Genomic DNA, 26,358 nt, shown 5'->3' on the forward strand with positions numbered 1-26,358 from the left:
GATGTATGTGATATGTTTAAATATACCTATCCAATATAAGGTTCTTAGCAGCAACTGCTACAATAGACTTCATTGCACACTTCTCCTGCAATAAGTATATCCTTCTGATATTTTTAGCAACTTGGATAGTACATCCGCTCTGCTGTCTGCCAGTCTAATTATAGCAATCAACATCTCGGTTCCAAAAAAAAAAAAAAAAAAGGGAAATAACAAAACTAAACTTTCCTTACTTGCAGGGAGTTTTGAACTGCTTCCCTGGGCTCCTCAAGGGCTGCATTTGGTCTTATTTTGCCCAGGAGGGAATGGACTCCCCTGGGGCAAGTGGTCAAGAGAGAAATCCAACCCTGAGAGACGTTCCCGGGAGGCTCATCTCAAGCTCTCATACAGGCAGGCAGTTTTGGATCGTTTGCAGCAGGTTTGCAGCCCTCCCTGATGTGGAGGAGGACAAGGCATAAGTATAATTGATCAAAGGTTGAAAGAATAGCAACATTAGTAGCGATGTAGGCTTTTTTGTCTGTTCCTTCAAGTTTGTAGAATTTTTCTGGAATCTTGCAGATGTACCTGTTTAACCCATTGCCCTGCAATAAATACAGAGTTAAACACTCTGCGAAATATCTGACCATTTTTTTCCCTTTGTGATTCCTAAAATCTAGATCGTTTTTGTGAAATGATTGTGTGGACTTCATAACGCAATACGATTTGCTGATGGGGCCCTCTGTGCTCTATTTTCTGTTTGAATTTTGAGCATCGCTCTGAGTTTTTTTTCCTCTCCTGTCTGAAACGTATAGCAGCAAAATGAGGAAATGTCTTCCTTTTAACACAGACTTTACAGAAAACAACAACAACAAACCCCAAACCAGAAACAGGCTTGAGGGATGCAGACTTCCTCTTGAATGCAAAAATTACTGTTTTATTATTGAGGGGGGTAGTTGGCAGAAGCAACAGAAATGTCACTTTAGAAAAAAACTAAAGGAAAAGTTTTAAGATACTTTTTTTTTCCACGGCAATTCTAAGGAGATAGGTTGCCTGAAGTGAATACAAGAAGTCATTAAACTGGAATTTGGATATGCGTCATGAAATGCATAAATGCAGCAGAATCTGTACGTGTGACAGAGAACTTTCTCCGTTGCTAATGAAAGTTCATTATGGATCTTTGCATATTGCTTGCATAATCTCTTCAACAGGCCAACTCTTTCTGCCCCAGTAGATCAATTAACTTTTCTTCACCATCTGTTCAGCCAGCCATTAGTTCTGTCAACATTGCATCTTCATGGTGGCTTTTGACAACAGAAGGGCTTTAGGAGGCTGGGGAGGAGGCAGGTGCCAGTGGTGTGCTGGAGTGTGCTTGCTGCCTACTGGCTTAGCGGATTGAAAAAACCTTGAAAGAGGACTTACTGGTGGGGGACAGTGATCCAATCTGTAGGTTAGTCTTCATTCAGTTAAATAAAAGTTGATTTTGGTGCTCCTTGTGGTTTTCGGAGTAGTGTAAGCAAATAGATCACTGAAGTTGCACGCCTAGCAGAAGCCTGTGGATTGTGGATGAATTGTGGATAGACTTTAAAAGGTCCACCGTGCCCAGAAGCTCCTACTTGGGATGTTGTGCCTTTGTTAGGAAAGGACAACAAAGGTAAATGCTACTGAGAACACTGACACTTGATGGCTGTTGAGTCTTTTTGAAAAGCTGTCTGCTGAGAGCTGTGCTGTAAGCTACACCATGTACTTATGTAGCTATGAAGATACTTCTCATCTCCTGATGCTCCTGCAGAATGAAACATAGAAATGCAGCTAGAAAGGGATATTATCAATTATTTGAGCCACTGTTAAAACACGCTTGGAAATCCTCACGCTTAGAAAAAGGGTATTTCAATGAATGGGTTTTTTGGGGTACAGTGCCACTGTAGAACATCACCTCTTTAGAGTTATGCAATGCTTGACATTTCTTTTTCTTTTTTAAACCAGTGTTGCTTTTTACTTCTGAATTATGCTCATAGTGGCTATCCTGCATTCAAAAAAGTATCGTTCAGTAACGAAGTGGTACGAGCACAAAGAGGTGAATACAAAGAAACTTCAGGAGAGAAATTGATTTACTCTGTAGAGCAAAATCCTCTCAAAGAAAAGCGAAAGGGAGAGCTTTAAAACATAATTGCTGTCAGGAGACTCCTTAAACAAGGAATCATACTTACTGCGTCATCTGCCATGCTAAGTAACTGAACTTCATCCTTGATACACCCTTCAAATATTTCACTTTCTATCTTTCTATGTGAAATAAGAAGCTGTTGTTCGTGGGGTTTCTCCCTTACTTGTTACACAAGTTGGAAGGCAGGTGCAGTGGGTGAAGCGGGGGATTGCAGGCAGGGGAAGTATGACCTTCCGATTCATGTATCTGTCTGAATGCTGCCCTGCAAAAGGAGATTATGGCCCTGGCACTGACAGAGGGGTTCCCAGTTGATGCTACCCTAGTTATGTTAACTGGAAGCTCTACAAATAACTTCTGAAAATATAGCTAATACCAGTAGAGCTATTTGCATGTCCTCACAGTGCACCAGTTTATGGAACGGATCCAGCTGAAAAACAACCAGCTGACTTTCTTGAGTTACTCTTAAGCCGGATCCACTTCTCCAGCCAGTTCATCATGCACCAGCCAAAGGAAAGGATGCTGTGAGAACATGCACAAAGAGTCAGGGCAGCCATGAAGATATTTTTGAAAATGGACCTGTCTAACTAGATTGTAATGACATGTTGTGACCTTATTCTTGTTGCATAGTCCGTAAATTAATGTAAGACTTTTAATGAGGAAAACCTTTTACATAACATTAAAAGAAAAAACTTTGGTTTCCTATTTGCTTTCTTTGTGATGAGATTGACAGCAACCCAAATTAGGAATTAAATGCCTGGAAAATTATAATTAAGGTAAAAGAAACATTTTTGTTTGGAAAACACAAAACCAAGAGGCAGCTTTTAAGAAACAAGACCAAAACACTCACCCCTACCAGTGTGTATGTCATACATTTTGAAAAACCTGGATATTTGTGGAGTATTTAGTGCAGCATCGTTTATATCCACAGCTTTTATGTGCTTAGCTTTTAATTTTCTACTATGTTAAAAAGTCATAGGACAAAAATAGTACAAGCAAGCTTTTAATTTATTCTGAATCTTGTCTAAAACCCTTTTAGATCTGTACCCTACAGAGCCCAGATCTTGTCCAGCTTCTGTTAGTCTCTCTAAGGAATAATACCTATTTATGACTTCTGTAGGTCACAGCTCAGAGGCTTAGATCTCTCAGTATGTTTCTGTGGGCTGAGAGGGAAGTGTTTATCTGCTGAAAAAACATTATTGCTGAGTTTACTAAAACCCAAGGCCTCTCTATCCTTCTATCGTGCCATTAATAAAGGAATAATAATGGAAAATCAAAACAGCCTAGAGCAAATATATTGCTGAAGAGCAACTTGAAGAAATAAAACAGCAAAGTTGCACATTTTTTTGTTAATGTTACTTAACTTTATTTCTCAACAGTCATTGCTGTTTCATAACTCTGCACCTGGGTACTTTAGTAAATACTTCATTGTATTAGATTTTACCATATTTGTCAAAATCATAGGCAGCTGTATGCGTCTCTGCCGTTAACGTCTTGTTGATGCTTCCCTTAGAATTTCCCATTTTCTAAGACTTACAAGTGAGCTTTAAAAAAAGAAAAAAATCTCTGGCTGAAAATTCAGCAGCCATCATCAGAAATGAAAGTGCTTTAAAGATCTGTTAAGCCGCATAATAGACTCTCAAGGGAAGAGATGGAAGCCCTTTTTCTTGAAATCTTTAAATCTAGCTCGGACGAGTGCGGTACAATGTACTGCAGGGAACAATCCTCCATTGGCAAAGGGATGGCTTTTTATTTTATTTATATGGTAACGGGAGCGAGCAGCAAGACAACAAGAAATGGCACAAATTAACAAATTAACAAGTGGTGTTTTTTGTGAGCGTAAATCAAACATTTGATACTAAGAAATAGTATTGAATTATTAATAAAAATAGAAGTGGGCAACCTAGTTAGTTTGTCACCTCAGCCTTCCAGGATGTGACATCTGAAAATAGCCACATAACTTAAACGGGCAGAGTGTGATCAGTTTGAGTACGGGGGGAGAAGATGTTTCTGTAGCTCAGGATTCTTTGTCAAGACAGTTACTTGGAAGCTACTGAGACATCAATATTATGCTGTTTTTAATTCCTGAAGTGGTTGATTCTTGTTTTAGAAATAGCTTTTCACATCACTGCCCGCTGACATGTGGGCGCTACCTTTAACCTAAAATGCAAGAAGCTAAATTACAGAAATGGTTGGAAACTGTGATTAGGGATCAGAGGTGCCATAGTCTTGGGAGCTTTGCAGTTGCACTTTATTTCTCTTTCAAAAAGTGGCAGTTGGCAGAGAGGAAAACTTGAATTCATTGCAGAGCAGTTTTGGCTAAGCATTTGAGAAAGGGAGAAGGAGTCCTAGGAGCGCTCCAGTTTCAGAAGAGCTGTGCAAATTAACTTGCTGGAGGGTCAAGGAGACTGGTCACCTGTTCACATTTAAAAAATTTCTGTGTTCACCTCCTCTCTGCTTTTCTCTAAAATGTTGTTTTATATCTGAAAATCTATGTATTTTCCTGTGAGAAAACATTTCTGGCCTTTCCAAAGTCTAATACAAACAAAATTATTTAAAAAAGAAGCATATGCTGCTGCTTAAAAATAAACTAAGATTAGGGGAAAGGATGTTCCTTGTTTTAGTTCATACTGCGTAATGAATTGATCTTTCAGCTTCTCAAACACTTGACTGATTTTGTGCAAGTGGATAATGTCACTGGAGCCCTCTGCAGATGCTGTATCCTGGTAGATAGCCAGAGCGGGTTGTAAGGTAACGGTCTAGTCTTGATTCGCTCTCGTGTTGCTTTGGGGATCGTGGGCAAGTCGCTTCGCTAGTAAGCTCCTGGTCCCCTTTCGCAGAAAGGGGCACGGTGACCTCTTTTACAGACTAGCGTGTGGATAAAAAGAATTAGACGCAGGCTTTTTGTGTTATTACAAATGTTTAACAAATGGGTAAATCCCAATCTGAAAAGGTGTTTACTGCATTTAAATTCTATTGTTGAAATTAATCCTTGAAGGAGGATTAAACTGCAGTGAATAAAAGCTACTTCACTTCTCTGAATGATAGCGTTTGCTCTGGTGTTTCTTTTATGTTTGCTAACTTTACTAGTTTGCTTCATTTTCAGTTTACTGGTGAATATAAGATGTGTGTGGAGGATGTCTGTGTACTTGCTCAAATTGGGACTTTGTTTTCCAATGCTCTCTTAAAAATGCAAAGACAATGCCTAATAGAAAAACAGATTTTTTTAAAAAAACAAAATTAACATCAAAAAGATGCTTCTGATTCTAGTTCCCTCAGTTTGATCAGGGGAATGAATAGGTTATTAAGACTCAATATCCTTATATCATCTCCTGCCATCAGTACAGAGAGGAAATAAGTATACAAATCACTAAATTGCTTCAAAGCTGCTTGGCAACTGCAAATTACAAAATTGATCATCCGACTCATTTATATTTCTTTCAAAGAAGAGAAGAAGGAAGAAAACCAGTTCAGGATTATCACAAGGAATAAATCCTGTTGCAAGGCTGAACTATAATAGCATCAGAGCTTTGTCAGAAAAATGACAAAATTCAAAGCATGAAGTAGTAGCAATAATAATAATAAAAAAGCCACTGCACTTCCCGCTAGCTTTGTCCCTTTCACTGCTTCTCATCCCCAGAGCAGGCCTGAGTGTGAGCAGAACTTAAATGTGGTTGGCTTTATCCAAAAGTGTTTTTTACGTTTGAACAGATTGTATAGGCTGTATTTTTTCTTGCTTTCTTTCTTGTGACTGGCGGTGGTAACCAACTGGAGCGGTGGTGGAGGAAAACAAGCCACGCGCAGGGAGAGTTTGTGGAGGCAGGTCATGCATCTAAAACACTGTCTCTAAAGGACTGCGGAGGGAGAACCTTCTGTGGATAATTAAAAGCAGCTTAAAACACAATCTCTTTTGGCTACATATTCCTTAACATTCCTCATCCTGGGCAGAAATAATCTGCTGAATTTTAACCATTTATGTGTTTTTCACTTGACTATTTAGTGAATCGTAGTAGGTTACCCAATCTCAGATCATGGCTAGCAAATTAAGGTTACGGTTTGTTCAGTCTGCAGTCGTAACAGGCTTTTCTTCATCTGAGTAGCCTGGAATAATCCACCACCTAATATTTCCGTGGGCTGGCTCTGCGACCAGCAGCGCTAGCGTTGCTGTTATTGCTGACTTGTGTCAGGGAACCGCTGCATGCAGCTGCGTGTCGTGGTTTTCGGCGGCGGAGGGCTGAGACGGTGCTTGCCTAGCTTCCCCTTGCCTGCCTACGGCTGTTGCCTGCTTGCGCGTTAAGTCTGGGAGTCAGAGTGTGCTAGTCTGGGTGTGAATTCTTGCATTGTGAACTAACAGCAATGCATGCCTCCAACTCTGTAATTTTTTCCCTGTCATACTGTTCCCTTTGCCATTTTCCGCACTGATTTTGGTGACTCTGTTGTACCCTTCCTGCTTTTAAAATATTGAAAGCAATTCACTGAAAAATAGTCAGGAATAGATAGAAAAAAATGACTTTTTTGTAAGATGTTAGAGCTCTCTTTGGTCACATATTAACGTGGACAACTTAAAGGAGCTTTACGCTGTATATACACTAAGCTGTTTTGGCACTCTTTCCCCTGGTCATTCTGTTTGCTCTTTATAATTCTACATTAATGATTGTCCCCACACTTTTATTGTATTAATTGTACATATTTGGTGCTAGATTAAGTTCTGGTAAGGACTGACTTCCTGTCTGCAGCACTGAAACAACATGTCCTTAACCTGTATTTCAGCAGTTGGATTAAAACATGCGAACGCTGAAATATTTTCTTTCATAGTTGTTTGTTGTTTTGTGGAAATTCTGTTAAATTCTGTAACTGATGGAAGATACCTAAGGAAACTGTGCTGATTTCAGCACATAACAAACCTAAAAACAAACAAGCAAACCAAAAACAGTTTGGGGTCAGAGCCTCTACAATTTGATATCACCATCTTAGGCTGTGTTTTTATTTAGTTAAAGGAGAAGTTGGGTGTTGTGGTCTGTGTTGAGTAGTAATACTGGTATATGTTTTTATCTGAAATGACTTGCTAATGATGTCTTGACACATTCTTACTGTTGTTATTTTATTTTATTTTATTTCAAAAATGTTTTTTCTCTTCCGGGAAGACTTTTTCCCCTATGCTGGAGGAAGAAGAAAAAGGAACTTGTAACAAGCTTTTCTCTGGCAGACTGCTTATGCAGGTTTCATATGTGTCCCCAAGGCGGGCAAGGCTCCCCTGCTGCAGTACCTCTGAGGGTGCAGCTTTCTTTCCTCACCCTGAAAGAGATGAGAGTGAATGTACTGTGGGTTTATAGCTCAACCTGGGAGTATGGCCTATATAGAAGACAATGAGAAGAGAAATCCCTTGGCTACAGTTGCCAGCAGGCATCATGTCAGCAGTTCTAAAGAGAAAAATGTATTTTCTTTTCTTCTTGAAAAGCAAAACATTTTTTTCATTTTCTGGGCAACTTCTGTCTTTGAATTTTATTTTAAATGCTGTTATCACATGCTTTATTTCTGAATATTTTTTGATTCCTGATCAGTTGGGTCCTTAGCAGTAGCATAATTGTCTCTGTTCAGCTATTTTAGACATTTTGATGTCTGTTTCTTTTGGATTTGAAAATATTTTTCATTGTATGTTCCTTTCATATTATCTCTGATTTAACTCCTTTTTGTAAGACCTGAGTTACGAGGCTTCAGTTCACTTCTGGTGCTACCTACGTGTCTTCTGCCCTGAGCCTTAAAATCAAGGTAACGATCCATTGTTGGAGCCCTGTGGGTGCTCCAGCGAGGAGACTTGATGAAGGGTCATGCAGCAGTACGGATGACCCAGCCTTCAGAAGGCAATTAGGTTTTTAAGAATGGGTTTATGACTTCCTGAGAAATAGCTGTCTTTTTGTTTGTCAAGTTATCCCTTTAAGGAAATAAGGAGATCAAGAGTCTTGTGACTTTAAACAAACATAGGCAACCCAAAGGGTGTTTGAAAGTTCCTCAGGTGAGAAACCAAAAGAGGGCAAGAGCAGAGATGTGTTTTTAAAAGTGATTACTTTGCCCTATATTGGCGAATTCTCATTAATGATTTCACTGCCTAACTGCCCATAGAGCCCAGTGCTACAGATAGTATTTCTCAAGTCATTTATTATATTTGCCATTACTGTTAGCAACAGCAGCTTTTTCTGTATGAGTTTCATTATTTTTAAGAATATGGTAATCCTGCATTGTTCTAAAAGGTTATTGTTGTTATTGTGTATGTTAACGATGGTAAATTCCCTAAAACTCCAAGATCATCAATCAAATAGTAGGTTAGCTCCACATAGGCTACTTTGCTTAAGGTTTTACTTGAATTTGCTCATTTAGATGTGTGAAATTATCTTCTCTGTCTTCCTAAATGTGATGGAAGAACTTTATATATGATTCAGAGAAGAAGCCCAATCTTAGGGATAAGGTACTATGTTGAGATTTAGGAGAGCTACATACCTTTCCTCTCTCTACTACAAACTTTTTGAGGGTCCTTGGGTCGTTTATCCTCGGATTGTTCCTGTTTTCATAATCCTACTTGTAAAAGAGTGAAAGGATGGGAAAAGGAAGGAACATCTTATTTCAGGATTTCCCCCAAGTCAGTCAAAAAGCTGTCACTCAAATTGGGATAGCAAAATGGCACTCTTCCTTTTCTGCAGAAGGCCAATTGGCACGCGGACCGACCTGTTCAATACAGCAAATACGGGAGGTGAATTTGTATTTCCTGTGTCTCCCTTCTGTAACCAGAGGATCAGCTGCCCTTTCTGGAAAGTACCAGACATTTTATTCATTATGTAGGTATCTCAGATCGTAGTCTGGTTCTGGCTTTCATTTTTTTAAGAGCTCTTGAAATCATTTGTTGCATGTATGAAATTGCTTAGGGTATCTTGTCCATTCTGTAAGAAACACTGCAACAGATAGGAGGAGCACTGCATCCCAGTTCATTCTCCGTGCTGTCTCCCTTGCCTTGCTGCTGCTTGTCCTGGTCAAATGTTTCTGTGATGAAGTCAAAGTCAAATCTTCTGCGTTTATAGAAGCATCTTTTGATGCAGCAAGTAAGCACCATCTGTAGGATCTTAATGGTTTTTCAAAATAAACTGTTTATCCAGGCACTCAGCTCTTAGAATTTCTTTGTTTGTGTTTTTTCCCTTTGTTTCTTTCCCACTTCCTTCTTTATTGAGAAACTTTTTGCTTCTTAGTCATGAACAAGCAATAATGGAACAAACAGCATATTCTGCAATCAGTAAATAATGTAGAGCTTGAAGAGGGGAGATAGGAGTGCTACTGAGAGAAGTAAATGGAAATGAAAATGGAATTACATTGCTTTACAAGATGCAGATACACCAAAAGCAGTTTTAGACATTAAGTGGCAATAGTTTCTGTCATTTGTATTTAGTTCTTAGGATGGGTTGCTGCTTTTTGCTTTGTTTCACTATTAACTCTTTATTTAAAGATCTGTCTGTCATGGGTTTCAGTGTTTTATACATTTGCTAAATATCTGTACTATGCAAAGAGCTTTTTATTAGAGTTTTTAAAATGAGCTGTCCTTTCACAGTGATGAGAAGAGGCAGGATGCAGAACGGACAAGAAATTCAATTCAAATGCACAAGTTGTGCATCCTTGAAGCTACACTAAGCTGGCATATCCTCCTGGTCATGCAATATATTTCAGATGAAAAGTAGAACATGGAGCTTTTCTGCAACTATTTTTCAGGTGCTTATCTAGACTCCATCACTGATAGTGAAGGATGCCTCCTTATTGACTTTGGACATTGACAAACCACTTAGGGAAAATTATGTCGTCTCCCATTTTGTAGAGATGGAGAACTGAGGCACAAAGCAGCGATGCAGCTTGCGCACAGTTACACTGGAAATGAGTGGCTGAGCTAGTATCCTGAGATGCCAAGTAACGATGACTGTGAGACACGCTGGCCTGGCTAAATGGTGGCTGGACGTGGGCATGTCATGGCATGTGAAACAACCATCTAAAAAAGCTACTCCTTTATCTAAAACCTGCATGTTCTTGCTGAGGACCCTAAGCTCACCTTGCATCCTAGGGGAAAAGATTTAGCCTTTAGAGATGTCAGCTAGGGAAAGCTTCTATAACCTTCACTCTGCTTCCCCTCTACTGTTGCTTCCAAGATGATGATGAAGAGTTAGAATTTGCCACTCATTGAGAGGGGTTTAAATGGTCAGCTCTTGTTTATGTTCTCTCAGAAATAGCTCAGAACAGAAACACTACCAGGGAAATGGAATTTGCTCCGGGCTTATATTTTTATTGTGAGTGATAGGGATTCTGCTGGGTAAGTGTTTGTGGACTCGCACAGGTTTGAAGATTGCTGCTATCATTTTGATGACGTAAATATGGGGACTTTGATTCGCACCTTCTGGGAGCCACAAGGTTAGGAAAAAGACAAATTTTTTTCTTCATTTCCCAGCGTGTCTTTTAAAGTGAGAAGTATTCACATCAGCACTAGGAACGCTGATCAGAACCCTGCCCTCTCTCACCCCTCCAAATGTAATGACTAGAAAAACTGACAGCCAAGCTAAAAAGGGAAGGGGAACAACTCCTGGGGTGAGCTCAGGACTCTTTTAGCTCCTCAGAACTCCACCTGTGCTGCTGGAATGGTTAGGAGTTCAGTTAATCTGTGTGTTGTTCCTTGTCTACCAGATCACCGTGTGCTCCTAAACCTGCTGGATGCTTTTGACAATCTCTTCCATCGTTCTACATTTCAGAGTATGCAAATATTGAGGCCCTTCCATTTTTAGCAGCCAAGCTTTGAATTAGTTATAAGGAGTCAGATTTCTTTCTAGTGGATACAGGATTTAGGACTTCTTAAGACATTTCCTCTTGGGTCCCCATCTAGGAAAACCTGGCTCCTATACGAGGTGTCAATCCTGACAGACTGTGTAACAGCAATGGCAAAAGTGTCTATCTCTGTTGGTAAAAATATAACATGTATTCCTCACTTAAATATCTGCTAAATTTTGTGTTCTTTCTTCTCATATGTGAATCTCAGATTGGTTCTGCCATGGGATTTTATAGGTCATATAATAACTTTCAAGTATCTATAGAGTATTTGCAACCTAACTAGATTTAATAACCTTTTTATTCCTGTTGACTGGCCTTTTCATTTTTTATTGTTGCTCAAGAGTAACAAAATCAGTCAGAATAATTCTCCATGTACTATTAATATTTGTCACTAGTTGGCAGTGACAATTCACTTCGAGCTCCTAGTGAGTGGGAGACAGGATACATTTCTGAGACGCAGCAAATGCCATTTTGGCAAAATAATACCTACCTTCTGACTCCATGTTTAAAACTAAATTAACTATGAACAATAGTAAGAGATAAATATGAAAAAAAGGAATGCAATACGCTGGCAGTAGAGGGATAAGATTCTTCAGCAGATATATGCTGGAAAAATGCTCTTACCCAGCATACAATCAGAAGAAAGGAAGCTGGTTAACAGATGACCTATCCCACATGGATCAGAGCATCAAAGCTTTTATCCCTTCTGCAGCCGCTTCCTGTACACACTTCTTTCAAAGCAAAAGAACAACTTGACTTTTTTTTTTCATACCACAAAGGTAACAGCAGAAATGCACAAGTCTAGGCCGAGAGTTGCAAATGCAACCAGTCCACGAGCCCTTGGCGGAGGAATTCTAGTGAGATTTGCCAATATTTCTTGCATAGTAGTTCACAGTATTGATAAAGCACGGATAAGTGAGAAGGAATTGTCTGTCTGTGTTCTACATAGGCCTGTAGCCAATGACTGAGTGGATTTAAACTTCTTAACCGATATTATTAATAGAAAGTGTGCTGTTTTAGAGGTTTTTAAAAATATGTTTTATGTACCTTATGAAGTGTTACATGCTTCTGTAAACTGCTGCCCCAGAGTCTAACTCCTTAAGAATTTTTTTTTTCATCTGACAATAGCTTTGAAAAATCTCAAAACAACAGAAGCATAACACATTGGTTATTGATTATCAAAGCATTTAGCATTTGGGTGCCAAAAAGACCAAAAAGTGGTCCTTTTAACGAAAATATAAAAGTGTGGGAAGTGTTTCATTTTTGGTCTTCATTTTGTTGAAAATTTTTGTGGTGCTAGGGGCAAAAGAGTAGCGCAGTGAAAAAAAAACACTTGGGAGGAGGGTAATTACAGTTATTAAGCAGTTGGCTAATCTCTGCACTTCTACTGTGAAGCTTTTGTCTTTGCAGTGTCTACCCGTCTCACTTTTAGTTAGTTGTTTAAGGCCTGAACCAGGGTCTGCCATTTGAAATCAGTGGAAATACTCTTCTTGTATTTTGCTATAGCGATTCAGTCCTGTAGGAGTGTTTGACCTACGGGACTGCTGCTGGATTCAGGGAGCATTCCACTACCACATAGCTTCTAAGACAGGTCTCCAGGCATGGCATGTAGTTTGCATGTTAATTCAACATTAAAAACCCTATTTTGGGTTTTTTTTTAATGAACAGCTGAAGTATTACTGTACTTGTGTTGAAGATAGTGACTTTTGTATGCTTCTGAACTCCGGTACTTATCTAATGAGCAATGAACTACTCTTGCATGGCTACCTTCACAACGTCTTTAAAGAAATGTATTTTTCAAAAGGATAAATGCTCAATACATTGCGACACTATGACAAGCATTCAATTCTTGATCTTGGGCACTTACCAAACACTGTAGGATCATGAACTGTGTGTTCTGGTTTACTCATCTCTGTAAGAGTGATAAGTAGACATGTGTTACCTCATATATTATGAGATGTTTTCCTTCTTAACCTTAAGTATTTAGCAAGCTCATAAAATTCTTCGAGAGCCCTTATTAGTGTAGTAGCAAATGCCCTGCTCTTGGAATGCGCAGAAAACATTTTATGAATACTGTAGAAAAATAGGCAATCTCAGAGACAGCCTTCAAATAGGTTAAACTGAAATTTCACTGAGAGCAGTGAAGCCCTGTTTTCAAGGACTGGTTCCTGTTGAATCATTCAAAGATACTTTCCATTTTTTTCCCCAGCTAATGTCAGCTTCAGAAATCTATAGTTTACTACTGCAACCTGCCCAGATTCCTCTCTTAATTAACAGGCTAATGTGATCTCTCACACTCTAGACATCAGAGATTTTTCCTGAAAAAAGGTAATATTAAAAAATTATTTGTAGTCTTTTAGTATTTCCTCCCGTAATGAATTCTGTGGTGCTTAGCATGCACTTACCTATGTTTTTATCTTGCTGCCCATCACCCTAGTATCTGAGTTCTTCCCATCAGAAGTAAAATATCTCTCCCTGAAGAACTGATGATGAGAATGGACAGGTCGTTTGCTTTAAAAAAGGCAATAAGAAGAAATCCAGAAAGGCACAGCTAAATGAAGAGAAGGCAGTTGCGTTTAGAAGGCTTATTGCTCATAAGCCAAATCAAAAAGATGGGCTTTGTATTTCAGTTCTGAAAGAGATAAAGCCTTTTTCGTTTGGCCTAGTGTCATAGATTTTAAACAGGGAAGAGCCTGTCCATTTAGTAGTGTAACATAGCTGGTAGAGTTTCTTCCAGTTAAGTCGGTTGCAGTGACTTTTTTGAGAATTGTCATTGGAGCAGGACAGATCCTGTAGAGGTTCCTTTCTCTTGTTAAGAGGACTTTCTTTTCCTGTACTTCTCTGTAGCAAGACAGGCTGTTGAGAGGGGCTCCCATGGCAGAAGACAATGGCCATTCTCCAAGTAACTGGAAATGATAGTCACACTTCGAGTATCTATGCAAAGACCTTGACTGTGATTTTAAGGACCTCCGTTTTCATTGCCTCTGAATCACATTCTCTTGAAACTGGGAACTATAAGTTCCTGTGGAATTTATGGAGCACTTCAACTCCCCAGTTTAAAAGAGAGGTTTAAGCTACTGCTTTGAAGACATCTGTCAGTCTTTTCACCTGTGAGTCCAGTGTTTTCTGTATCTGAGTGTTTCCTGGTAGTTTGTCAGTTTGTCCTTTCACCAAGTCCTTTAATCCATCTTTTGCAGTTGGAAGACTGAGGCGCAGAGATAATAAGTTGCTTCTCTGAGAAGAGCATCTGTGATAAAAATGACACTTGAACTGATGTCTCCTGGTACTTAGTCCACTGAATTTAACTAAGGCTGCTGCTTTAAACCAAGCCCTCTCTGACCTTTTCAAGAGATCTCAAAAGTTTACTTACCCCTAGGGGTGTTGTGAAGATTAATTAATGTTTGTAAAGTGCCTTGAGTTCTTGGGATGAAAGCGCTTTGGATTATTAATATTAATAATAACAGATGAGCCCCTGAAACAATCTAGTACAGTAGAATGAATTAACATGAAGCAAGCAATCAACAACAACAAATCAAACCCGTAATGCCGTCATAGCCTTGGGCAATGCATACAGCTGGTGGTCTGATAGATGTGACAGATGAATCCGCTGATATTCTCTTCAGTCATTTCCATTGTAAATTAAACTGTCTCCCATGTCCTCATAACAACAGCATTTCAGCCAAAAGTCACCTGCAGCATTAACTTGTTTTTTCCAGTTGAGGCTTCTTTTAATGTATCTTCTTCTACAGGTCAAATTAAGACAAAATTTAAGCCGATGCATAACCTTTTGGGGTAATTTTCAGGGACTGACATAAGCAGTGGCAAATTAGCCGCCATTCCCATAGTCAGGTTAGCCCACGGACCCCAAGAGACACTCATTCCTTCTGTGTGCTGTCACCACTGTTACCTTATGTATATGTTCACAAGGGGGAATTGCTCCTTCTCCAGGGATGTCAACAATCAAAATGAGAAAAATAACAAGAGAAACGAAGGCACGGAGGCTGGAAGACTTGGCCAAGGTCTTTCAGTATATCAGTAGCAAAGTGGGAAATAGACTCCCTGTCCCTTGTCCGGTATTCTAGATACAAAGCCATGTTTTTTCAGCTGTTGCGACCTTTTGTTGCACAGCGCTGTGAAACAGCCTAAGTAAAACTGAGAGTGAGATCCACAGAACCCGTTTTAAGAGTGGATATCATCATACGAGTAGGAAAGAGCTGCTTCATACCTACATGGTCATGTTATTTCTTGCAGTCATCCTGTCTTTCTTAAATCATCAAAATGCAATAAAAAAGATAAATTCATGCGTATAAATTACAAGCTAAAAAGCTGCTATATGACCTTAATAGGTCATAACAAAAGTCTGTTATGTGGAAAAAGGAAGGAGGAAGTCTTAGGGGAATTTTCCTCAGAAAACGTATGATAAAGAATGTGCTTTTCCTTGGATACAGTTGGACTACTAAGAGTATTAACGCTTCATGCAAGGTTTTGGATTTTGCTTATCCCATGGGCCCATTTTTGAGAATTTTCCCAATGCGTTCATGTAAAAGCAAACATCACATACATTCACCTCTCCAAAGATTGTTAAGGTCTATCTAAGTGTATGTTCTAGCCTTGATTCTGTGATGAATAATCTCAAAGAGATTCTTATAAGCTGATATTGGCTAATTTTGTGAAATATACGGAAAGGGTAATGCCAAAAGCGGGTCTTGATGGTAATATTTGGAAAAGGCAGGAGGGAGGGGCGCTTTCTCCTTTGGTTCAAATATCACTAATTCAAGTGAATGAGAGGTAGATGCTGTACTGTGGCACAAACAGCTGAAAAAGCACTCATCTTGTATACGTGGGGAAAAAAAAAAAAAGATGGATACCTTTATAGCCCTGCTCTTCTTATCCTTATTCTGCTGTTCTTGCACCTCATTCTGAAGCGTCCAGAACGCCGCCCCCCTCTCCTGGCCATCACTCAGGCTGTCAGGTACTCAGGAGGTTTGGATAAAGTGTCATACAGCTTGCCTCACACCCGTCCCTGTACTTTGAGGATTCCTTATTTTAGCTCTTCTGCACAGCTCTTGAGGGCAAGGCTTCCAACTACAAAATGTGAAATCTTCCTTACAGTGTTTTCCGTTATCAAGTACTTTGCTTGTTGACATGTTTGTTCATTTATTTAATGCGAGAGGGCAAGCCCTCTGCTGATGCATCTCACCACAAGCTGATTGGGAATAAAGTCACTGAAGTAGCATGGCAAGACATTAAACCCGCAATTATGGTAGTGGCCGGCCTTCAACACAGGATACCACCGGCGACCTTGTGAATTTCTCCATTTGGTAGGATTTCCAATTTTTTTTCTGAAATCTAGCTGTGATAGAATGCGCTGTGTAGATTATCTATTTCCACACCCTAGTTTGATCTCATCTTTGCGTACGCAGCATATATGATTTTTGTTTTCATTTTATTTCATTCTTTATTGCTAAGTTAAAGTTATGGACATGAAGCATACTTGGTTAACTAAGATACCTAGTTCTTGTTTTTATAGGTTCCAATTCCCGCAGATAACATTAAACCTTAAAATCTTGCATGTTTCCTTATTTTGCAAGTAAAAATGATAATAGCTATAGAATTCTTTCTTCTTTTTTCGGCTTTTGTGTTACAAACCAGTGACACTCTTCCTGCCTTTTAATGCCTAAATATAATAAACTTAATAAGGAAATGATTAGTTCTGATAATTTTAACTAAGTAGCGAGAATCTGTAATATGAATTGACTTCAGCATGTACACAGAACTGAGAGTTTGAATTTTAATTTAGTCAAACAAATGACTGTTGATTAAATTGCAAATATGTGGCACCTCTTATTTGAAGATAGCAATGTCACACTTTTTGCTTGGTTTTACAACACCCTTTTATGCCTGTTTTTATTAAAATGCAAAGAGTGGAGCATGGGGAGACTGCCGTGGACTGCCCTAGGTCAACTACTGTGTCGAGAGGGGTAGGGGGAAAGAAACTTGAGGCTGAACAGCGTGAGGGCCTGAAGAGAATCACAGTGTTATTCCAGGCACCAACAAAGCCCTTCGTCCCAGTCTGACCCATTAGAGAACCCTTTCCCCCATTGCACTCCTCCTCCTCTGACTTCCTATGTTCATCTTCTGAACAGCTTCCTACTCTTCCCATTACCTCTTCCTTCTCTTAACAACCATTTCTTTATGCCCATATTTACCTTTCAATAAATCCATTCAAAAGGCTCCTCAGTTTTCTACTGACTTTGCTTAATCTTTTTTTATTACATTAGCTAACACGTCAGCTATTTTTTCTTTTTTTTATCGCGTTTGTGATGCAAGGAGTTTTTTTCCAAATTCATCTTAGTTCATGCATCTCAACTGTTAGCTTTTGTCTTCTATTCTCCTGCTGTATGAATTGCTAGATTGCAGTGACGAAGATTCCCTATATTTTGATTTCATTCTGTCACATTATGCAAATTGGTTCTTTTTCCTGTGAGGTCACGCCAAACTGAGGGAAAAGTAAGGGATGTAGTGTACTTTTTTTCTTGTCTGTCTTGCAAAGTGGCAAGTCATAATCAACATTAAGTTTGACTAAACGAGCAGCGCTTTGCAAATTCAGTTCATCTCTTCAAAGACTTGATGAAATTTCCAGTCAATTAAAATATGTTTTTTACTTTTGAACTATCCTTTTTGGCTTATTTTATATGAAGTAGTAAATAAACTGAAGAAATGCTAGAACGAGTCTTAAAAGTCACGTCAGTTTTTATCCAGTGTATAAACAAGTTAAAGCAACTGATGTATCCACAGATGCTTAACATACTGGTTTATTTTCTACTGATTTGTAAGAAGTATTTCAGAGGGATCCATGGAGTTTCCAGTTGGGGAATTTAATAGAAACCTGGTTCTTGCTGTATGAATTTAGCATTTTCTGAAGATCAAGTCCAGCCATTTTGGGTATTTTAAGCAATCCTGAAATCGATCTCCTCACTCTTAAAATCAGACTCTTTTTAAATCTCCTCCTGACAGCAGTCCCAATTCCAGGCACTCACATGTTTAGTAGTTTGAAAAAATATTTGTGGTTTTGGAAGATGTTATGGTTATTTTAAACAACTCTTGGCAATACAGATTAGTTGCTTCACTTTTAGTACTGTATCACATTCAGCATAATCACAGGAATATCCAGCATTTTCTATCTGAATATTAAATAGCCTCAGATTCAGGAAAGGATTGTCTGTTGTATTATAGGTAAACTGTTTGTTTCCTCATTTCTGAGTATTTGAAGTGCAGTAGAAAAATGAAGAGGGCTAGAAAGTGTCTGAAGTCAGAAATGTATCCCAGTCCTTCAGTTTTGTGGCGAATAATTGGGCCCTGAAGGAATTGGCTGTTCAGTTGTTCTCTTAGCTGTTGTATGTGTATGTTGGCTCTGTTTTTTATAGTTGCCTCACAGCAATACATTTTGACGGGGGCCCTAAGGACTTAAACCTCAGAGGAGGGTGAAAAGAACACTCTGAGTTGAGGGGTCGAGTTAATATGAACCAGAGCCCTTTTCAGTTAAGATATTCACAAAGGAATAAACTCCAAACACTTGACAAAATTCCCTCCTACTGCTAGGAAGGTAAGTTCACTGGCAGGGTTTTATCATTCATACTATCTGGCGTCTGAGACATCTCACTCTTATTGGCCTTTACACCTTAGAGCCAAGCTGTTATTTCACTATATTTATACCAGCGTGGGGACTGGAATATGTCTGTGTAAGCAATATCCATTTGTTTTTTAGAAATATTTGTTTGTTTCCAGAAAATGCATGTACTTGGATTTCAAAGGAGCGAGGAGGAATTTCATTTAAAACTGCTCTCCCATAGGATGAGTGGAAATAAAAAATTTACCAAGGCTTTGCTGATTAAAATTTAGCAGGAGTACAGGGAAATCTTTCACAAGTGCTTACCGATTTAGGGGTATAAGTCTCACTTACAGAAATGACATTGATGCTCGGGAGGCTGGATGGATTGGATAGTCTAAACTGACCGCAGAATAGGAGTGAGCAGCCGAAGAGACAACTCATTGCTTTCAGAGGCAGTGTACCCAGTGCCTCAACTGCTTTGGTCTAAGTCATTTAGGTGTAATAAGGTTTGCCTGTTGTTCTTGTGCTTAAGCTCTGCTAACTCTGGAGATGAGTTCCCCCCATTTGTAAAATGATAATAAACCCTTCCCTCCCTGGCCTACCTGGTGTTGCTCCTGATGGAAGGCCACGCAGATACAAATAGATTACAATTTCCTTGACCCTCAGCGGAATCCAAATTGCTTATTTCTCAAGTTGTGTTTGACACTTGAACTAAGGCCTGTTAAGCTGTAAAAATGCCACTCTAGACAAACATCTATGTGTGGTCAATCCAGAGGAGCAAAGCCTTGGTCCTGTATGATCATCCATTTTCTTCAGTGAGTCTTTGCCTTGGATGAGAGCCACCATGTAGATTCAAAATGCAGGCCTGATTTAGTGCTGAACATTATAAGAAATGGTGAATGTTACGATACGTTCAGGTATTTTTACAAAACTCTTTCAAGAATTCTTGCATATTTTCAAACAACAACACCCGATTAAGCACCTAAATTAGTAGTGCCCTCAGCAGAGATGTAATTAAGCAGATGTTTAAATCTCTTGTTAAATTAGTCTCTTAAATTTTTCTTCCCTGATGTACCATTACTATTCTGGTCCAGAAAAATCATAGGAAAAGAAATGAATCCTGAAACCCTAGCTTCAGGCTTGGAAGGGTCGAACTATATCAGCCACTCAAAGTAGATCTGTGGAACCTAATCAAATTTATGTGAAACAAAGTAGATTTAAACAGAGCCTGCTGGATAACAGCAATGAATAGGAAAACATCACCTCTCCAGGAGAGAAAAAAGTTTAATGGAATAAAAATCTACTTCCAAGAGTACATTATGTGGCACTTTTCCCAACTAACGGCTTGACTGCTGTAATTCAGAATGCTCACCCAATGCATATGTGGCCTGGTCATGAAGAGAACAGGGAGACAAAGAGGTTGCTCATTAAATTACAGATGTTATAGATCAAGCTCTTTACTATTTGTCCAAACGGAAATTTACACTAAGTAACATTAGCATGAATTGGCTCAGCAGCTTCATGGACTAGACTCTCACATCTAACAGACTGCCTAGTCTCTACTAGATTTTGAAAATTCTTTCCCCTGATACCTTTAGCCAAGCCTCAATATACTCTTGTTATGGAATAAAAGAAATAAAGCCACACCACCGTTTCCATTATGTTCACTTAGCTTAAAGAAGCGTTAAAAAGTTCCTGTGTTAAGTTTGGTCCTGTCATGCTTCTGGCCAGGGGAAACAGATTCAGGGTCTTTCAGAGCTCAGTACTTTTGGACAGCTTTATAGAGATGTTTGGTAAACCAAACATGCAGACTGGAGTCTGACAAGATTTCTTTATTATGCAAAGCATCTCATCTAGGACTCCTGAAGAATCCTCTGGACCATTCTGGTCTTACAGGTTGGTTCCTGTAAATTTCAGTACAGTGTATATTGAACAGTTGAAATATTTTTGTTTTCATGTTCCCTAGTCCCAAGGTTGCTAGGCATTTCAGACCATTGCATTAATATCCATTAACAGTGGGAGGCTTTATGTGTCCTGCCACCCAGTTACCAGAATTTTCTAGTAGTTTTTTCCCCAGGATGGTAATGAGCAACCAGTAAGATTGGTCGTAAAACTGGTCAGGAGTGTCTTAGTAAGGAGGAGCTTATAGCCTTATGAGCGCTGTCTATTGTGAAGCCTTATTTAAGAAGATGAGAGAAAAGGGATTTGTTTGCATGCAGATGTATATGTAGATGGACCCTACCAGTATTGACTGGTGCTGTAGCAGCTCTCTGCTGGTGCTGTGAGCAAGTAATACCTAAAGTTGTGTAAGAAAGGCAAGTTTCACACATTTTAAACGTACTCTCGTGGCTGTTTTTAGTAGTGTTAGTTCAGCTCGATTTGATGGAGCAAAATGAATGGATTGGTAGGAGATGGACTCAGATTTCAAACTCTTATGGAAATTAAACCCTGTGTGATGTTGGTTCACTCAAAAAATAAGTTTTTTCCATGATTAGTGCACCTAAATATATAGGTAGGCAGTTTTAGTGCATCTCAGTATTTACTTAAATCATTGCCAGCTTAAAAAAATCTTGTTTTAAAACCCGTTATCAATTTCCCCAAATGTACATGATGCAAGAGGACATGGGATAGAGATCCTTGAGCTGTTGCTCACCCAAGTTGGCAAGTCTTCATGGAGTAGAAGGGTGGACGAATTTACCAATTCAGATATAGAAGCACAATGGCACTGTTCATGTGGCGTTGTGCCCAGCCTAATAAGTAATAATATCCATCTGTACTGAACTTCACAGCGTTTCTAGGATAATTTGGATGAAACCAATTTAGTTGTGAGTTTCTCTGTACTGACAATGTAAGATGCTCATGCCCATCTAAACTTCTTTTAAAAATCTGGTTTTGGACTGCGCTATCTTCTGCTTTGGAAAGTGATTAGGAAGTGACTGGGACTGGTGAGCCCCGAGAAGAGGAGGTCTGGGGGGGATCTTATCAACGTGTATAAATACATGATTGGAGGGAGTGAACATGACGGAGCCAGACTCTTCTCAGTAGTATCCAATGAAAGGACAAGAGGCAATGGGCACAAACTGAAATAGAGAAAAATTCCACTTAAACATAAGAAAAGCTTTTTTTACTGTGCGGGTGGCCAAGCACTGGAACAGGTTACCCACAGAGATTTTATGGAGTCTCCGGCCTTGGAATTATTCAAGACCTGACTGGACATGGTCCTGAGCAACCTGCTTTGAGCAGGGGTTTGGACTAGCGGTACCTAATTCCAGCGGTACCCTCCAACCTCAAATGTCTGTGGTTCTGTGATTTAAGAATCTAATCTATATTGAAAGGCAATGAAGATAAGCTTCCTAGACATTTAAAGGGCTTTCAAAAATAGGACATAAGCTCCTCAATCAGTTACAATGCTGAATGGAGGAGTAATGAAATATGCTGGAAAAAATTCTAAGTTCTGAGCGCCTCTCGAAAGCTTGCACATAAACATATGGTTCTGGTGTTTGACATGAAACACTGACTTTCAAAACTTTTTAGTAGGCTTTTAAAATCCCTGAAATACTTCCGCCAATACAGCTATTACATAATGCTTAAAAATAACTTAATTCTTTCTGTTAAATTTTGAATCTTAGCTAGACTAGCAAAATAACACCATTCTATTTAGTTCCATGATTATTAAATACCGAATGTGAAATACTATTGATGAAGAGTTCATTGCTTAAAAGGTTACTTTCTTAAAAATAAAAAGGAATCAAGTAATGCTTGCTGTGCTAAGGCTCATTTCTTCTGCCTATAAGGGACAATAAGCATGTGATTTGAAAGGTCATTGGTTCTTTTGTATGCTAATAAACAATTAGTATGGCTGGGGGGAAGATATGGCGTCAACTTCTTTAGAATATGTTTCTGAGTAAGTTAACCATTCATGACAAGTCAAGAATATTAAGGCTAACATCTCCTCGATGATTTCTTAGCCGTCATTTCAGTCTCTGTGAAAATATTACTGTTTAATCAGCTCTGGCTAACAATTATTTTTCTCCTTGACAAATACCTTCTGAGACTTCAGTTCACCCCCGAGATTATTATTTTTTTATTGTAGCATTTTATAGCTGATAAGGAAAAAGGATTTAGAAAAAGAAAATAACTAGCTGTTCCTTCCAGGCAGTTATGATGGTGTATGCATATGAAATATATGTGTGTAGAATCTAAATTTGATGTTACTCCAGTCATTTGATAGCAGTGATGGCTGTGGAGTTTCACTCACGTTCGTAATTGCCATCTTCCCCTCCTCCTCCCTTCCCATTGCTACCACACAGAACCTGACCATCTGGTCAGCATTCAGGAAGTCGAATAGCTGTTGTAGTAGATGGAAGCACCTACCCTGCTGAAGGCCAGATATTGCAGTTTAAATAGTACACACAAAAGACTTGCTCTCCCTATTTTTGAATTGCTCAGGAACATCTGCAGGCTAGAAGTCTGCCCCCCCAGTCATTGGAAAACACATTTTAGACTTTCTGAAATGACTTTCACCTGTCAAGAATTTCGTAATGTTTCTGTCTGCCACGGGATGCCAAAGGACATTCTCTACGTTTCCAGAATATCGGAATGTTGAGTCAGTATTTCTTCAGACAACAGAAAGGCAGCTGCTGCATGAACAAGTGGAAGCCAGTTGGGTGGCTGGGAAAGCCAAGGGTAAGCAGGTTCCATGCATGTGTTTCTGCCTACAGTCAGGTTCCCTGTTAAGAGGTGTGTGGGAAGCGGGGGAAACCCACGTTCATCTGCAACTCCTTTCGCTCCCGAGAATATCTGGCTGACATTGTCCCTTTTGCTCTATCCCAGACTTTTCCCAGCAGGCTCCAGAGCCCATCTTTTTCAGCTCAGAAGCCTCGGAAGGAGGCACAGCACAACCTTCTCCTTTCTCCCAGTCTTCGGAAACAGCTCTGAACATGGGAGAAAACGGTACATATGCAGTGCTTCTCTTCTGCTCGGATGCAGAGCGAGCTTTGTAAATTCTAATCCCGGAGGAACAAGCTCTGCATGTACTAGAGCTGGATAGAGTGGAATGACGTCAGCTGTGCTTGTAAAACAGAGAAATCTCAGACAGTCGATGAAATGAAAATAGAAAATAAGGATGAAATCCTTAGCTGGCAGTAGCTTTGTCAAAAGTACAACGGTTCACTCAAGTCGAGGAAATGACTACTGCTAGTCTAGCATGTTATCTCCTGCAGTATATGCCACCTACAAATGCTTTAGGCTAACATAGAAAATAATGACCGTTATCTTTTGAACAGTCTCCTTTTTGTGTCTGGCTCCTTTAAGTAAATGACAAGCTTTGGGTACTTAAGTCATTAAGTACATTGCACCTTTTGTTTGAGGAGCTCCTTGTATAGCACCAGAACAGCATCTAAAATATCTTCAGCTACGTCTGTTACATTGAAGCTTTTAGTTTACAGGGGCCCAACTTCTGTTGCTTTTCTTTGTTTATTTTTAATTAACGTTTTTATTGTTTCCAGTACCCAAAGCAATCAAACTATAGCAATTACAGAACTGAGGTGAACAGGGAGACAGTCCACCAACAAGGGTATGTTTCTTACACGAAGTTTGCATCTCTTATGTGACCATACGTGAAAGCATTGCATTGCACTTCAGGCATGACTGATGGCATATAAGCCACCGAAAGAGATAAACAAGTGATTGAAAGAGAAGTGGAAGGAGTCTCTCGTTAAACCCCCCAAATTAATTAAGTTGGGGAGTATGATATGCAAGATGTACAAAGAAATTGTTTTAAAGTCCAAAAGGAGAACTTCCCTAACTGTCATAATTACATTCCAATTTTAAGTTTCATTTATAAATAGATTTTGAAGGGCTAATACAAAAGTATGCAGACCATTGATTTTCCGTCATAGGAATGTTTTAGAGATTGTTACAAGTTTGCATATGAAAACAAAGCAGATTTTCAGACTTCTTGTAAAACTGGAGAGCGTGGGAGGGAGAGACGAGCACACCTAGAAGCTTGGCCAATTTCTGTCCCTAAATAGCATGTTTATTCAGGCACTTCTGTGGCAGTGAAAGACTGAACTTAAGTCCTTTCTCAACTCGATTCAGACTGCTGAGCTTCTATGCCCAATCTATCCAATAAATGATTATTAGCTTTTTAATAAACTATTATTTATAGGTTTGAAGACTTAGAAGAGACCATTCAATCAACTTGTCTGATCTCTTTACACTGTAGGTTATAGAATTGCCATATTAATGTCAATTGATTGCTGTAAGTGAGGGATCCTGTTGGTGAAAACATTCCTTGTAACTGTGGGTTATGCTCTCATCTAATACCCTTTCTAGATGGATTACTACTGATGCTGCAACTATGCTAATGAATACTGTTTGTCATTTATAAACTGGTCCTAAAACCTCTTTGCATGAATAATAATTTTTAAAGCAAATTTAGAGATGGTCAAAGATGGCCTCTGATTTTGAATACTATATGTGCAGCTTAAGATATTCTAGGCCTTGTTCAATTGTATTACCCCCAAATCCAATGGAAAGCTGTTAGGTGCTCGTTACCTGCAGACTCTACAAAGATCAGAAACAAGGTACGTCAGGCTATATGCCTGCTGATGCATGAGCTGCAAATCTAGAAGTAGAGCTGGAAAAGAAAGAGAATTTTCACCTGACATTTTGAAATTTAATTTCTCCCCAAAACAAGATAGCCAAGGGAGATTTTAGAATTTGCTAAGACACCCAATACGTGGCAATATGTTGATTTGTCCTTTTCTGTATTTTAGATTATAGAACTTGAAGCATAATGGTTAGGGTGAGAGTGGTGTACTCTGGCTTAGTCAGAAATAACATTGGACAGGTTTTTCTATCGAAAAGTTATATTGAAAAACTTTTCCTTCTGCTTTGACCAGAGGCAGCTGCTGAAAATAAATCTATGCTGTTGTCATATATTTCTTGAGCATTTATGATATTGGCAAAGGTCAAGTGAGCATGTGAATGCAGTGCTGGACAGTGTGTCGCAACCCTGATGTCAAAGGGAGCAGTTTTAGTATTGAGAGGTCAGTTCCAGCTCTGTGCTTCCTTTAATTCTGAGTTCCTTTGCTGAGAATGACGAAAGATGCCTAAATTGGTGAGATGTTCCATTGTTGTGTTTTATATATATGAATGTGTGTGTATACACATGTGCGCCCACACACATACAAATAATGTCAACTGGGAAAATATATATTTATGTAGGTACCACATGTCTATATAAACATATATATAAATGTCAACTGGGAATTGCCCAAGACTAACATATCTGATATACAACACCTAATAGCCATCTTAGAGGCTTTCTTCTTTTTAACTTACCACCTGACCCAGATTTGAACTGATGAGCTAGTATTTAAAAAGCTCTATAGTAATGACCAACCTTCACATTATCTGGAAATTATAACTGAAAGGCAACTACTTTGGGCGCTTACTCACAAGTCATCTTTAATGGGGTTTTGTCTCCTGATCATGTGCCTGTAGAATTCAGTTGAAAACCAAGTGCTGTGGAAAATTTGCATTACACCCTTGAGTTTCATTGAGCAGGGAGCAGTTTTCAATTCTGGAGTGAGCGGCAAAGCTTAAACCGGGCAAAGAACTCATTATTTTAATGATAATAATTTACACTTGCATGGGAGCTTTCATCCAAGAAAACACCCATGTTAGAATTTTCCATTCGTAGACTCTTCAAGATGGGGTAATTTCACCTTGGTAAGTACGTTTGCCTTTGCTGTTTGGG

Source organism: Struthio camelus, chromosome 27, assembly GCF_040807025.1.
Source record: "Struthio camelus isolate bStrCam1 chromosome 27, bStrCam1.hap1, whole genome shotgun sequence".
NCBI classification, from domain to species: domain Eukaryota; kingdom Metazoa; phylum Chordata; class Aves; order Struthioniformes; family Struthionidae; genus Struthio; species Struthio camelus.